This window comes from Henckelia pumila, chromosome 3, assembly GCF_033568475.1.
Source record: "Henckelia pumila isolate YLH828 chromosome 3, ASM3356847v2, whole genome shotgun sequence".
Classification (NCBI taxonomy): Eukaryota; Viridiplantae; Streptophyta; class Magnoliopsida; order Lamiales; family Gesneriaceae; genus Henckelia; species Henckelia pumila.
The window spans coordinates 57530606-57543421 of record NC_133122.1 but is presented as its reverse complement, the minus strand read 5'-3'; the positions used below and the strand labels follow the sequence as shown (position 1 = coordinate 57543421).

Sequence of the window (12816 nt, the reverse complement as noted above, 5' to 3'; positions counted from 1 at the left end):
CGTCCGGTTCGCACGATCCGACCGTCAGATTTCAGATTCAAGTTGAGATTCACGATCACCGCAATGAGGACTTCATTCTGACGTAAGTTTTGTTACGATCCACGAATTTGAATTTTGTTGGGTTGTTAGAATTTGATAATCTTCGAGTATGTTGTGCTTGAGCGCTATAGATCGTGTATTCGAAGTCGGTTCGGAAAAAGAACGAAGTTTGGATTTTATATGATTTTTGGAGGTTAATTTCGAAAATGGGTGATGAGTGCAATTTATGCACTTATATTTTATATGATTTAGCTTGGCTTTTGTTGTGTTTTGAGTGATATTATGCATTTTCCTTGTTGTTTGTGTTGTTTGCAGGAATTTAAGTGTTATTCATTTTAATCGGCCAAAAGAAGTGAAAAGGAGGTGAAAAAAAAAGAGTTGAAAAAAAAAGAAATAAAATTGCCCAGACTAGCGCCCCAGCGCTACAATCCAAGCGCTCCAGCGCTACACGGAGCTTTCCGAAGGGTGAAAAAGTCGAAGAAATAGCGCTCCAGCGCTATCAAACCAGCGCTCCAGCGCTGTTGAGGAAATTGGACGGGCGCTCCAGCGCCAATGACTAGCGCTCCAGCGCTGCGCAATCCTAAAATTTGGAAAGTTTTTGATCGAGTTTAAAAAAGGATTTTAAGGCTGATTCTAAGGGATACGAGGGTTAGAGAGAATTTTTCAGAGCATAAGACGGCTATTGAGCGATTGGAAGTGCAGAAGAGCTTGAGAATTCGGTACGAAGACGGAAGACGGCGGCATCCGGCGACGGAGAAGCTTCATTCTAATTCGTTCTAGTTTCTCTTTGAACTCTGTTTTTCTTAGTTTATGGATTGTTGGAAAAACATGAGTTATTTGATCTTGAATTGCGTTATGAACTAATTTCTTAGTCTAGAGGTAGACGAATCTTGACTGGAACCCATGATTAACATATTTTGATTTATATATTTAAATTTCTTCACACAGTTTATGTGTGTTTTCCTGATCTTAATGCTTTCAATTTACTGGCCATAGATTGAATGATATTTTATTTAGAATCTATCACTCGAGAGAGGAGATTTTGAATACGACATAGAAAAATACATCTTTGGTGTTTATACTGTTCGAGAGGCATATAACTCCATAGAAGTCGTTATAAGAATTCTTGTGCTATTTAACGGATTTAATAATTGAACTTTGATAGAGATATTGAGTGTGTTATTGAATACGAATTTCTGCTTGACACTCGAGAGAGGTAGTAGAAAATAATAGGGATTCTTGGCTGATAAACTAGAAGATTTTATAATTGAACAATCATTAGAAATAAATTGTGGTGTACAGTCAAGTGAAGTCGAACCTCTAGCATTCATCAGTTATTGATTTTTTTCTCGTGAACTCGTAGTTATTTAGTTTTGTTTCTTGCAAAATTTAGTTTTATAAAAAATCAAATCAACTTCGTAGCTCTACATAGGATTAGGATTATATTAGTTGCAAATATTTGATATAATATCATTTATTCATTCTCCGTGGGAACGATCTGGACTTAAATTCCTGTACTATAACTTGACATCGTGCGCTTGCAAGCGAAATACATGCAACAAGTTTTTGGCGCCGTTGCCGGGGAATGAATTTTATTTGATTTATATTAAATTGTGCTAATTAGTCTTAATTTTGATTTAGAGCATTTTATTTTATTTGTTGGTTCTAATTTTAAATTTTTTTTATTTTTGTCTATGCAGTTTATGCGAAAAAGCCAAAGTTACGACTCACTGCTCTTTGATTCGGAAATCGAGAAAACTGCTAAAGCTTTGCGAAAAGCTAGAAGAGAAGAGTTGCAACAAATGGCTGAAGAAAGAGAAAGGGAAAGAGCTGTCAATAATGCTCAGGTGCCGATCAGAGATCACTTTCGACCGGTGATCAATACACATTATTCTGGGATTGCTCGGCAGAACATCACGGCGAATAACTTTGAATTGAAGCCAGCTCTGATTAATATGGTGCAGCAGAATCAGTTCAGGGGTGCAGCTACTGAAGATCCAAATTTGCACCTGCGTACTTTTTTGGAGATTGCTGACACAGTAAAGATTCATGGTGTTACTGAGGACACCATCAAACTACGATTGTTCCCGTTCTCTCTTAGGGACAATGCTCGTAGTTGGTTGCAATCACTACCTCTTAGGAGTATCACTACATGGGATGATATGGCTTCCAAATTTCTGGCTAAGTATTTTCCACCTGCTAAGTCGGCTCAGTTGAAAATAGAGATTACTACATTCAAACAACAAGATTTTGAGCAGTTGTATGAAGCCTGGGAGCGATACAAGGAGTTGCTTAGAAAGTGTCCAAACCATAATTTTCCGGACTGGGAACAGATTGAATTATTCTACAATGGTTTGAATGGGCCAACTCGTATTTCTGTGGATGCTGCAGCTGGAGGTTCGATATTTTCTAAATTTCCTGAACAGGCTTATGAGATGCTTGAGCAAATGACTGTTAACAGTTATCAGTGGCCGAGTGAGAGATCTGCAATAAGGAAGCCTGCTGCTGGAATTCATGAAGTGGATGCATTCACTGCTTTGACCGCTCAGATGGCTACTATTTCTACACAGTTGGCTGCACTGACCAAAGGGAATCAAAGTTCTAATGAGACAGCATCACTGGCGACTGCCGTAAATTCTGCTGATGGATTTGAGAGTGTGGAGCAAGCTCAATATGTGAACAACAGGAATTACAACAATTATCGAGGTAATCCTGTACCCAATCAGTATCATCCTAGTTTGCGTAATCACGAGAATTTTTCTTATGCAAACAATAAGAATGTGTTGAATCCTCCACCGGGGTTCAATACTCAGAATGGTGAGGGTAAGGCATCGTTGGAAGATTTGGTGGGTAGTTTTATTGCAGAATCATCCACAAGATTTAAGAGGAATGAAAATAGGCTTGACAGTATGGAGACACACTTGACCAATGTGAGCGCTTCTATGAAAAATCTTGAAACACAAATTGGTCAACTGGCTAATGCATTGAATAATCAACAGAGAGGTGTGTTTCCTAGCAATACTGAGATTAATCCTAGGGAGCAATGTAAGGTTGTTACTCTTAGAAGTGGTAAAGAAATTGGGACTGATAAACCAAAGGCAGTGGATGATGAGGAAGTTGATGAGATTGTGGTGGAGTCCGAAAATTCTGATAGCAAAACTTCCAGCAAGTCTGCAGTTGTTCCTGAGAAACCGCTTGTGTCAAAAGCTGTTCTACCATATCCTCAGCGGTTCAAGAAGAAAGCGTTAGATGAGAGGTTTTCTAAGTTTCTTGACATTTTCAAGAAAATTCATATCAATATTCCATTCGCTGATACTTTGGAGCAGATGCCACACTATGCTAAATTCATGAAAGATGTGATGGCTAGGAAGAGAAAGCTTGAAGAGTTTGAAACAGTGAAGTTGACAGAGGAGTGCAGCGCCATCCTACAAAAGAAATTGCCACAGAAACTGAAAGACCCAGGGAGTTTCACTATTCCTTGTATTATTGGTGGTGCGACTGTTAATAGGGCATTATGTGATTTAGATGCAAGTATTAATTTAATTCCTTTGTCTATTTTCAGGTCTTTGGAGCTTGGCGAGGTGAAACCAACCACGATTACTCTGCAATTGGCTGATCGTTCTCTTACTTATCCTAGAGGAGTTGTGGAAGATGTACTGGTAAAAGTAGATAAGTTTATTTTTCCTGCTGACTTTGTAGTGCTTGATATGGAAGAAGATCAAGATGTCCCTCTAATTTTGGGGAGACCATTCTTGGCGACTGGCAGAGCGTTAATTGATGTGCAGGAGGGTGAACTAACTCTACGAGTTGGTGGTGATGCTGTCACTTTCAATATCTATAAAACCATGAAATACCAAGAGGAGGTACATTCTTGTAATCGCATTGATTTATCTAATTCTTATGAGAATAATTTTTGTGCAGGATTGGAATTGGAGGACATTTTGACGAGGTGCTTAATTAATTCCATAACCCAATTTGATGGGGATGATTGGGAACTTAGAGAGCAATTTCTCGCTCTTGAAAGTTTGCCAAAGGAAAAAGATGGCCAAGAAAAAATTGAATCATTGTCTTCGGAAGTCGAAAAAGAGGTATCAGTTTCTACTCCTGAATTGAAAGAACCGCCTGGTCATTTATGTTATGCATTTTTGGGAGAAAATTCGACTAACCCGGTAATTATTTCATCTTCTCTTACTCATGATGAAAAAGATAAATTATTAAGAGTTTTGAGAAAATTTAAATCTGCGTTGGGTTGGTCAATTTCTGATATCAAGGGAATTAGTCCCAATATTTGCATGCATAAGATTTTAATGGAGGAGTCATATAATCCCTATGTTGATCATCAAAGGAGGTTAAATCCTGCGATGAAAGAAGTGGTAAAAGCTGAGGTGTTGAAATTATTGAATGCGGGTATTATTTATGCTATTTCTGACAGTTCTTGGGTGTCACCAGTACAGGTTGTGCCGAAAAAAGGAGGTATGACTGTAGTTAAAAATGAGAAAAACGAGTTGATTTCAACTCGTACTGTTACTGGTTGAAGAGTTTGCATTGATTATAGAAGGTTGAATAAGGCTACTAGAAAAGATCATTTTCCTCTTCCTTTTATTGATCAGATGCTTGACAGGTTGGCAGGTTATAAACATTATTGTTTTTTAGATGGCTATTCTGGCTATAATCAAATTGCTATAGCGCCAGAGGATCAAGAGAAAACAACTTTCACATGTCCCTATGGTACTTATGCTTTTAGGAGAATGCCATTTGGTTTGTGTAATGCACCGGCTACTTTTCAGCGGTGCATGATGGCAATTTTTTTCGACATGGTGGAAGAAGTCATGGAAATTTTTATGGATGATTTTTCTGTGTTTGGGTCTTCGTTTGATCATTGTTTGCACAATCTGACCCTTGTTTTGCAGCGTTGTCAAGAGAAAAATCTAGTGCTTAACTGGGAAAAATGCCACTTCATGGTGCAAGAAGGCATCGTACTTGGTCATAAAGTGTCATCTAATGGGCTTGAGGTGGATCGAGCAAAAGTGGTTGCGATTGAAAAGCTTCCACCGCCAAATAATGTGAAAGCCATTAGAAGTTTCTTGGGACACGCCGGGTTTTATCGTTGCTTTATTAAAGATTTTTCTAAAATTACTAAGCCTTTATGTAATTTGTTAGAAAAAGATACATCATTTATTTTTGATAATGCATGTTTGCAGGCGTTCACAAAAATCAAGGAGGCACTAATTTCTGCGCCTATTATGATTGTGCCTGACTGGAAGGAGCCGTTTGAAGTAATGTGTGATGCCAACGATTATGCTGTAGGAGCAGTTTTGGGACAACGAAAAGATAAGATGTTTCGGGCGATTTACTACGCCAGCCGCACTCTTGACGGAGCACAACAAAATTACACCACTACTGAAAAAGAGATGCTGGCTGTGGTGTTCTCCTTCGGCAAATTCAGGTCGTATCTCATAGGCTCAAAAGTAATTGTTTATACTGACCATGCAGCTATTCGTTATCTCTTTGCCAAGAAGGATGCCAAGCCAAGATTGATTCGGTGGATACTCTTACTACAAGAGTTTGATTTCAAAATTAGAGACAAGAAAGGGAGTGAAAATTTAGTAGCGGATCATCTGTCTCGCTTGGAGTTGGAAGAAAAAGTTGAACATGAACTCATTAAGGAGCAATTTCCTGATGAACATCTTTTTGAGGTAAATTCTAAACTTCCTTGGTTTGCAGATTTTGCTAATTTTCTTTCGTGTGGTGTTATGCCTCCAGATCTCAATCATCACCAAAGGAAGAAATTCTTTCATGATGTCAAGTTTTATCTGTGGGATGATCCGTTTGTGTACAAGAAGTGTTCGGACCAAGTGATAAGGAGATGCATGGATGAAGCTGAAGCAAAAGAGATTTTGGAACAATGTCATTCTGCACCGTATGGTGGTCACTTTGGTGCCACACGGACAGCCGCCAATGTACTTCAGTCTGGTTTTTATTGGCCAAATTTATTCAAAGACAGTTATACCTTGGTAAAATCATGTGATAGATGTCAAAGGATGGGGAATATATCTAGGTGTCATGAATTACCGCTCACAAATATTTTAGAGGTTGAATTATTTGATGTGTGGGGTATTGATTTTATGGGACCATTTCCTATATCCTTTGGGCAATCGTATATTTTATTGGCTGTTGATTATGTTTCGAAATGGGTGGAAGCAATCGCCACCTCCACTAATGATGCTCGTGTAGTGGTGCAGTTTGTGCAGAAAAATATTTTCACGAGGTTTGGAACACCAAGGGCCATTATCAGTGATGAAGGTACGCATTTTTGCAATAAAATCTTTAATTCATTGCTGACAAAATATGGTGTTAGGCATAAAGTGGCATGTGCATACCATCCACAAACAAATGGGCAAGCTGAAGTATCCAACCGGGAAATTAAGCAAATTCTGGAAAAGACTGTCAACACGAACCGAAAGGATTGGGCAGTTAAGTTGGATGATGCACTATGGGCATACCAGACCGCGTTCAAAACTCCTATTGGCATGTCTCCATACAGGTTGGTCTTTGGTAAAGCATGCCATCTGCCAGTGGAGTTAGAGCATCGAGCGTATTGGGCGGTGAAAAAGTTGAATTTTGATATGAAAGCTGCTGGAGAAGAGCGATTGTTGCAGTTGCATGAGATTGAGGAGTTTCGTACTCATTCTTACGAAAATGCCAAGCTCTACAAAGAACAAACCAAAAAGTGGCATGACAAAATATTACTGAAGAGGGAGTTCGAGCCTGGACAACATGTATTATTATTTAACTCTCGTCTCCGCTTATTTCCAGGTAAGTTAAAATCAAGATGGTCTGGTCCGTTCACCGTGGTGAAAGTGCATTCCTATGGCGCCATTGAACTGAGCTGTCAAGATGGTCAGACATTCCAAGTCAATGGGCAGAGGTTGAAACATTATTTTGGCAATGAAGTGCGGAACATGGAGAAAGTTTCCTTGATAGACCCTGCATAAACACTCCAGAAAAGTCGGGCTGACGACGATAAACCAAGCGCTCTTTGGGAGGCAACCCAAATTTATTATTTTTTTTAAAAAAATTTTGTTTTATTTTATTTTATTTTTTTTAGTTACTTTTATTGAAATTTCAGTTATTTTACTAATTTTGGTCCTAATTCGGAGTTTTATTGCAGGTTCTGTTCTTCACAAAAATCACATTTTGGAGTATGAAATTCGAGAATATAGCGCTCCAGCGCTCTCCATATAGCACTCCAGCGCTGTTCTTACGTTGGATTTTTTTAGAAAAGTCGAAAGTTTAGCGCTCCAGCGCTCTCTTTCCGGCGCTCCAGCGCTGTTCTGTATCATCAAAGTCGAAGATATAGCGCCCCAGCGCTCTCAATATAGCGCTCCAGCGCTGTTCTGTATCATCAAAGTCGAAGATATAGCGCCCCAGCGCTAGCTTCCCGGCGCTCCAGCGCTGTTCTGTATCATCAAGGACGAAAGTTTAGCGCCCCAGCGCTCTGCATATAGCGCTCCAGCGCTGTGTCTGAAAAAGAACGGGCGCTCCAGCGCCACTTATATAGCGCTCCAGCGCTATCTCGAAAATTTTGAAAAATAAAAGGGGATCTCAGAATTCATTCAGTCATAATCTTCAAATTTTCTAGCCTTGTTCGCCGCCTCCAAGCAATTGGCCCTTGCAATTCGAGAAAAACTCCCACCTGAAACTCTCGGCTACACCATACATCGCACAAATTCATCCTTTCCTCGCATCTTGTTCGAATTTTCGTCATCCGGGTTTCCATATTTTCGCAGCTAGGGATTTCGAAAAAAGGGGCGTCGATTTCTATTATTTATGTCGAAGAAGTGAGCTTCGAATTCATTGAGGGGCGAAGCCAAGTTGTTCTATATCTTGTCAAAAATTTCTCTATTCCGCCGAACTCGACACCAGCCGAGGTAAATTGAACATTTTGGGGCTGAAAAAAAAAAAAAAAAAATTTCTGCCGATTTTTTTTTTTTTTTTTGGAAGGGCTCCGTGCTGAGTTTTATTTACATGTTTATGGTGCTTTTAGAATTGATCATCCGAAATTGTTGTGAGAAATTCGTACATGGATTGGTAGTTGATCATTAGGTGGTGCATAATATTTGCTTATTTGTAATTGGAAGGGCCAATTTATGTGATATTGTTGTTCTGCTGAAGATTTGCGATTTGTGCGGTTATATCGGGTTGGTAGACTTGTTATTGTTGGTTGTGCGGCGTGGTAAATTGTTTCGATTGGTTGGAGATTAAGCGGCATAGTGGGCGGTGGTGTACTGTTGTGTTGAAGTATTGCTTGGTTCAATTGAGATTGCACTATTGTAATGGCTCCGAGAAAGAAACAAAAGCAGGGTGCATCTTCGTCCGGTACTTTTGATGCCCATCGGTTTTGGGATGAAGAGGCCGCCAAGAATTATTCTCTCATGGTGAGCAAGAGCATGGTTAGAGAAAGAGGGTTTGATCCTAATTCTCCTCTACCTTTGTGGGATGTGCGACAAGCAGCTGTTGCGCGAAGATGGACGAATTTTGTCCAACATCCCGGTGATGCTGTGATTTCTTTGGTCCGGGAATTTTATGCCAATCTAAAATGTAAGCATGAGCAATTCCATGTTCTAGTGCGAGGTAAGCGCGTGGCATTTGATGGGCACACCATTAATACCCTCTATGGTATGCCATCTATAGATGAGGATGAGTATTCGGCATTCAAGGCGGGTGATGTGGACTATGATGAGATTATTGCCACTCTTTGTGAAGAAGGGGCACAATGGAAGATGAAGAATGAAGCAGTGGTACATTTTCCTTCCGGGAAAATGAAGCAAGACGCGAGGTCTTGGTTTTTTCTGATAGCTGCTCGTGTGCTGCCCACTGGCCACACTTCTGAGGTGACAGCGAAACGGGCTGTGCTGACTTACTGTATTGTCACAGAAAAGACGGTGAACTTGGGGAACATCATTCAGGATTCCATTATTTCGGCGGTAAAGGGCACCACGACTGGTGGATTGCCGCACCCTGCTCTGATCACCGCGCTTTGTGCACATGCTGGCGTTACATGGGGTGCAGATGAAGAGCTTTTTAAGGTTCAAGGACCTATTACTGGGACTACACGAGAGAATATACCACCCCCTCCGCGAGCAGCCGCACCTCGAGATCGCCCGACGAGTAGCAGCCAGCCACCACCACTACCACTTACTGGAGCGTATGAGCATTTTGATGAGCGATTGACGCGAGTGGAGCAGCGGCTAGACCTTCATTGTCGTCGGACTGATATTTTCATGGATTATATGGTGGATTTCACGACGACTCTAGCCCAGCGCTTTCCTGGCTCCAGTGAGGATCCGCAGTTTCCCCCACCTCCTACGTGGCAACCCCAGGATGATGACATGGGCGATTACCACTGATGGTCGTCGCCATAGGTACGTGTCTTCCCTTGTTCTTTTATCGATTCATTGTACATTAGGGACAATGCACGAATCTAAGTTTGGGGGGGTCTTGAACTGTTATGTTGGTTGTGATTTGGATGTACAATGTTTGATGTTTATGTGGTTGTTGAATTGTTGGATTGGCGAAAGTGGTTGGGTTGAAACGTAGTATGAAATTTGGATAGTTGTTGCATGCTGAATCAGTCACTAGTTCCTGTATCTGTGTTTTTAGTTTCTCGTTCGCATTATGTTTTTGCTTGTTTGTTTTGTGTCAGTTTTATTGTTCAGTTGTTCGTTTTATTTTAATGTTGTCTGTGTTCGGTGGTGTGGTTGTTTATTTGAGAAAACAAAAACAAAAATATGAAAATGAGAAAAGAAAAAGAAAAATGGCCTATGACGATGAAGTTGAAAAAAAAAAAAAAAAGAAAAGAAGATATAATCTAGTGTTGGCGACATTGGATCTTGAGTTCTCACTTTTTCTGCACTATAGCCTTGACTGTCGATACTCCTGATAAGTAGAGAAAATTGTATGGATTTTGTGAGAAGATTAGCTGATTTGATTCTTAACTTTGGTGATACATACTCGAAACTGAGGTAGATTTTTACAAACAGAGAAATGATTTAGGCAACTTTGTTTTTGAGCCTGCAAGCCTTTGATTTGTTAGTCTTTCATTTGTAGCCTTGCGGAAAAAAAAAAAAAAAAAAGAGAAAAATCCAATTGGATGAAAAAGAAAAGATAGAAAAAGATGGAGAAAGTAAGGTGAGGGGAGGCATTGAAAATGGACTGAAATTTGAGTCCAAAGAAAATGCAAAAAGGTGTAGAATGTATGGAGTAGAGGAGTCAGACAACTATCTGACAATGCCCTGCAACTGATAAACCTAGCCTACTCAATACCGCAGAAAATTATAAATATCCAATTCTCTTTGCTTGAATCTTATATGCTTACATTGACTATGGATACTTCTCTGCTATAAAAAGTGCTTGCCTAAAAGAACTCCCTGATAAGTCCTGTTGATCTTTGGGAGTAACGGTTGAACTTGGTGGAGAGTGTGTTGAAACTAGAGAGCGGGGTTAATGACTCTTTGAGGCTTACTGATTGCATGATTTGACCGAAAGTTAGGTGGGTAGACAAGATTGGCTAATCACACACACACGAGAACTCTTGAGAAAATTAGCTACACATGGATTAATTGTTGAACATCTGAGGCCAGTTGGGTTAATAAGTTTTACTGTTTTCTTGTGTGTTTTTTATTTCCCTGTGCGTCTTAGTATTTTGTTTGTGTTGTTTTGTTTTGCTCGGGACTAGCAAAAGTTCAAGTTTGGGGGGATTTGATGAGTGCAATTTATGCACTTATATTTTATATGATTTAGCTTGGCTTTTGTTGTGTTTTGAGTGATATTATGCATTTTCCTTGTTGTTTGTGTTGTTTGCAGGAATTTAAGTGTTATTCATTTTAATCGGCCAAAAGAAGTGAAAAGGAGGTGAAAAAAAAAAGAGTTGAAAAAAAAGAAATAAAATTGCCCAGACTAGCGCCCCAGCGCTACAATCCAAGCGCTCCAGCGCTACATGGAGCTTTCCGAAGGGTGAAAAAGTCGAAGAAATAGCGCTCCAGCGCTATCAAACCAGCGCTCCAGCGCTGTTGAGGAAATTGGACGGGCGCTCCAGCGCCAATGACTAGCGCTCCAGCGCTGCGCAATCCTAAAATTTGGAAAGTTTTTGATCGAGTTTAAAAAAGGATTTTAAGACTGATTCTGAGGGATACGAGGGTTAGAGAGAATTTTTCAGAGCATAAGACGGCTATTGAGCGATTGGAAGTGCAGAAGAGCTTGAGAATTCGGTACGAAGACGGAAGACGGCGGCATCCGGCGACGGAGAAGCTTCATTCTAATTCGTTCTATTTTCTCTTTGAACTCTGTTTTTCTTAGTTTATGGATTGTTGGAAAAACATGAGTTATTTGATCTTGAATTGCGTTATGAACTAATTTCTTAGTCTAGAGGTAGACGAATCTTGACTGGAACCCATGATTAACATATTTTGATTTATATATTTAAATTTCTTCACACAGTTTATGTGTGTTTTCCTGATCTTAATGCTTTCAATTTACTGGCCATAGATTGAATGATATTTTATTTAGAATCTATCACTCGAGAGAGGAGATTTTGAATACGACATAGGAAAATACATCTTTGGTGTTTATACTGTTCGAGAGGCATATAACTCCATAGAAGTCGTTATAAGAATTCTTGTGCTATTTAACGGATTTAATAATTGAACTTTGATAGAGATATTGAGTGTGTTATTGAATACGAATTTCTGCTTGACACTCGAGAGAGGTAGTAGAAAATAATAGGGATTCTTGGCTGATAAACTAGAAGATTTTATAATTGAACAATCATTAGAAATAAATTGTGGTGTACAGTCAAGTGAAGTCGAACCTCTAGCATTCTTCACTTATTGATTTTTTTCTCGTGAACTCGTAGTTATTTAGTTTTGTTTCTTGCAAAATTTAGTTTTATAAAAAATCAAATCAACTTCGTAGTTCTACATAGGATTAGGATTATATTAGTTGCAAATATTTGATATAATATCATTTATTCATTCTCCGTGGGAACGATCTGGACTTAAATTCCTGTATTATAACTTGACATCGTGCGCTTGCGAGCGAAATACATGCAACAATGGGTCTTATGATTTTGGTTGGATTTGTTGAGTTTTGATGGATTGGAAGATGATATGAGTTGTTTGGAATGGTTTCACGATGTTGATGATTTTTGGTTTGATCGTTTATAGCTGTTATGCCGTCGAAATCGAGTTTTGGATTATCGATTTTATTATTTGGTTTGATTTCCGGGTTTGTTTGAGTTAGAAGATTTATATCGAATCCGTATTTCACATTTTCAGATTTGAGTTGAAAGATTCGGGTTTGGATCGAACTTGGAAGTTGAATCGATTCGAGAATTGAAGAACAATATAGTATTGAACTTCTTGTATGGCTTGTTTTGATTCGATTCGATTTTGATTGAGTTCGTTGTTATTTTCAGATTTGAATCCCCGACGAACTTGAAAAGGTAAAAAGATGACGATTTAATGAATGAGACGATTAACTCGAATTTGAATTAATTCGAGTGCCCAAAAAAAATCACATACTTGTATGCTATTTGAATTATTTGTTTTTAACTTGAATGAGTTTATTTTCACTTGCATACATCTTGAGCCGAAGATTCAATTTGTTTTGAACTTAGACGATTTAGGGAGCTATATTGAAGTGGCTTTGGATTTCGAGTTTTTCCAACTGCCAGAATACTTCTTATAGTTGCTCTGAAATTCTAGGGGTTTGAGTTGA

At 39.2% G+C, this 12816-nt stretch overlaps 1 non-coding gene across 1 annotated transcript; it reads right to left on the bottom strand.

Moving 5' to 3' along the window:
- Nucleotides 1-2250: 2250 nt before the first annotated feature.
- LOC140893970 (small nucleolar RNA R71) lies at nucleotides 2251-2356 on the bottom strand. The gene has a single exon (XR_012153528.1). It is a non-coding gene; the product is annotated as a small nucleolar RNA R71 (small nucleolar RNA).
- Nucleotides 2357-12816: the final 10460 nt, after the last annotated feature.